This window comes from Alexandromys fortis, unplaced genomic scaffold (genome assembly GCF_014885135.2).
Source record: "Alexandromys fortis isolate MF-2015 unplaced genomic scaffold, M_Fortis_MF-2015_v1.1 scaffold_128, whole genome shotgun sequence".
In the NCBI taxonomy this organism is placed as follows: Eukaryota; Metazoa; Chordata; class Mammalia; order Rodentia; family Cricetidae; genus Alexandromys; species Alexandromys fortis.
The window spans coordinates 2,858,627-2,862,010 of NW_026068012.1; the positions used below are offsets into that span (position 1 = coordinate 2,858,627).

The 3,384-nt window shown below is 47.8% G+C and overlaps 2 protein-coding genes across 3 annotated transcripts in view; both read right to left on the minus strand.

Moving 5' to 3' along the window:
• LOC126513662 (beta-1,3-galactosyltransferase 5-like) overlaps positions 1–981 on the minus strand; it is a 97,440-nt gene extending 96,459 nt beyond the window's left edge. The window contains exon 1 of the mRNA XM_050162153.1: positions 862–981. The gene's annotated coding sequence lies outside the window, so the exon portion shown is untranslated. The remainder of the gene's footprint in view (positions 1–861) is intronic.
• Positions 1–2,977, minus strand: part of LOC126513663 (beta-1,3-galactosyltransferase 5-like) — a 30,538-nt gene extending 27,561 nt beyond the window's left edge. The window contains exon 1 of one of the 2 annotated variants that reach the window (XM_050162157.1): positions 2,937–2,977. The gene's annotated coding sequence lies outside the window, so the exon portion shown is untranslated. Of the gene's footprint in view, positions 1–861; positions 982–2,936 lie in introns of those variants that run through there. The other variant, XM_050162156.1, reaches the window with a different exon arrangement.
• Between the last annotated feature and the right edge of the window lie 407 nt (positions 2,978–3,384).

Consider the following 3,384-nt stretch of genomic DNA (forward strand, 5'->3'; position numbering starts at 1 on the left):
TCCCCTCCCCTCTTCTCTTCTCTTCTCTTCTCTTCTCTTCTCTTCTCTTCTCTTCTCTTCTCTTCCTCTCACTCTACTCCCCCATTACTCTCTTCTCTCAAAGCCCAGTTCAGTCTATTACTTCCTGTCCCTGCTCTGGACTCTTCCAGGTACCTCTGACTGTTCACTCCTCATGCCTACAATAAGAACCTTCCCCTCAGCTATACCTTGAAGCAGCCATGTCCTCACTTTATATAATTTTGTCAAAAGCTCTGTTATAGCTGGGTCTGCAGGTTCTTTCCCTACTCGGTATAACACACAGATGGCTAACCAGTTCAGAGAACCACCTAGAAATTTGACTAGATGGCCAATGATAAGCATAGTCAGCGTATATTCCAAAGGACCCTTCTCCTCTCCCAGAGAAAGTGTGCCCTCCGAACGGCCACTCATTCAGGCTGAGTTATAAGGTCTGTGACAAGCTCAGCTCTTTCTCAGCATGGGATGGAGTGTTTTTATCTCTATATTGAAATTATAATGAGCCATAGTTCATCTGGTATGTCAACGTAGCATCTAGACCACATGAATCTGGTCTGGAACATCACCACCCCACTCTCCCTTAGTTGGGCAGTGGGGAATATGAAGTAACTTAATAACTAGCAGCCAAGGGCTGTGGTTTCCAGAGTTCAGGCTTTAAACTATTCATGCCATATGACTAGCAGGACACCTGGTCATCAGTTATTTCAAATTCAGTCTGGGGACACTCAATCTCATGATCCTGGCTTTAAACTGAGATTAGGTAACTTTACCAAAACCTCTACCATCCATCTTACCCACCCTTTCACTCTGCAGCTTCAGACATGGGCTCAGATAAATCCCTCTTACCAGAAGATAAGGAAAGTGCTGTCCAAACCCACGGGAGACCAGTCACAAAGGCTGATGGAGCACAATCGCCAAGCCTGAGATCAGGAGAAGTGGAAAGATCCCTTGCCAGTCGTGTGCTTCCCTGAAGGCAGGAAAATGAATAGAGACAAGCAATAGAGATCAGAAGAAAAGCCAGCTGGGTACTGGAGGCCACTCCCCAACTCCTATCCCCACCCTCCTCCCCTCAACACCCCCCCTACCCCTACATATACACCACACACACACACACACACACACACACACACACACACACACACACACAGCTCACCCAACCCAGGGTGGGGCAATGACAATGCAGTGAGCTCCTGGTAGCTGATACTTAGAGTCAGGAAAAGGGCACTAGCTCTGTCAGGTTCAAGGAAGGATCACATTCTGTTCAGTCAACTCACGTACTGGGGGCAGAAGATACCAGCCAGCTATTCAAGACCACAGGAACCAGGAGTGACTCTCAGGACCAGAAAATCCAGGAGAAATAGGATCTGATGCCCAGTTAAATGGGTAAACAGGACAGATGTCAGGTTCCTGAGCTCAGAGTTTAAGGCCCAGGTCAAGCTCAGGTTAGCAGAGACCACCTATGGAAGTCCTAGGGTTCTCTGCACTGACCTAACCTTTCCTGACCACTGTCTCTAACCAGTGAACACGTGGTCTCATGTTATAAAGTCCAGTCTCAGAGAAGACTATTGTTTATTCAGAGCACCTGCCCATAACCCACAAAAGAAGGAACATCTGCTGAGAGGAACGTTCATAAAGGAAGAACTGTCTGGTTTAAGCTGGGAGTGGGTAGGAAGGCGAAAGATCTGCTCCCCAAGATCTCTTCCGGGACTTGACGCCAATAACCTCGCCCTGAGCTTCTTCCTCAGAATTAGACTTTCTTGTTAATTTTCCTAAATAGACCCATGCACAGTCACTCCTTAAAAAAAGAAAAAAACTCTTTGAAGACAAATTTGCATGTTACTCAAACTTTTTTAAGAGAACAAAAACTAAAAAAGACAAAGCAGATAGATGGAGCATACACAAGACTGGATGGGTGATTGGCAGGCAAGTAAACAGATAGGTTTTTGGTTGTAGCTATTTTCAGCTCTTATTATTGAGCTGGGGCCTCCCACATGCCAGGGATTTCTCTACCACTCAGCTATATTCCTTTTCCAAAGCAATAATTTAACTGAAAAACTTCATTATACAGAATGGGCAAGCTGGGTGGTGGTGCCAGCAGTAATGACAGAGTCTTTAGGCAGGCAGATCACAGTGAGTTTGATGCCAATCTGGTCTCTGAGTAAGTTTTAGGACAACCAGGACTACAAGAGAAACCCTGTAACAAAGAAGAAGAAGGAGCAGAAGCAGGAGGGGGGGCAGGGAGTGAGGGAGGAAGTGAGGGAGGAGGGAAGGAAGGAAGAGAAGAAAAATGGAAGAAAAAGAAAGAAAAGAATGGGATTAAAGTTTGTATAGACCTCAGCCATGCAACTAAGAATTTCCCACATTCAGAAAATGGACAAGAGCAACCACTGGGCACCCCAGCATTGAGTGGACCAAGACCATTTCCCAGACCCCACCTCATTAAAACCTATTCCCCCATCCCTTTGACCCAGGGCAGAAATAGTGAGTGAAGGAGAAACAAACACAGGAGGCAATGCTATATACACATAGGAACAAAAAAAAAATGTTTTTTAAGTCAGTTGAACAAATAGAAAAGTGAAAAAGAACTCTATAGCAACTTTCTTCTGGCTTAGTTCCCATTATTTGAAAGTTGGCTCTGTCCCCTAAAATTAGAAACCTATGAACTGAAACGGGATGAGGAGGCAGAAGAGATCCTCAAATGCTGTGTCCATATGATGCGTAGCCCTCATGTATGTGTGTGTGTGCTGTTACCCACCCAGAAACACAGCTTCCTTCAATGTCATGTGTATACAAGACTGTCAGTGAACCCAGGCTCCCACAAGCTCCATAACATCCCTGCCTTAATTTTACAGGAAGAAGGAACACATGGATGCCAGCCTGCCCTGTGGTCCCCTCACCCTGGGGTCCCGGGATTCCCTTACCTTTGTCCTGCTCAGGGGGCCCACAGGCGCTGTCCAGGCTGGCGCGGTCGCTGACTGGGTAGGCATTTGCAGGTGGGCGGAGCGCAGGGCAATGCGCTCAGGGACTGTGATAGGTGCGCAGTGGAGGGAGGAGGCTCACTGGACTCTCAGGGTGCACAGCAGCGGGTCAGTCAGTGCCTGGACCCCAGGACCAGACCTGCTAGCTGCTCTGCTGACAAGCAGCCTAACTGACTGCGAAGGTCCCGCCTCCAGAGTGCGCCGGCCAGAGCATCTTCCCTGGCACCAGCAATTGCGCAGATCCTCTGCGGAAACGCTGCTGGCTCTGCGCTCTGTCCTTCCCAGGGGACAGTCTCGAAGTTAACTTTGAAATTACTCCAATGCAAGCCAAGTTTGGGGTCCCGAGTTCACAGACACCGAGGTCTCCAAAGACCTTGAAGCTCCCTCAAAG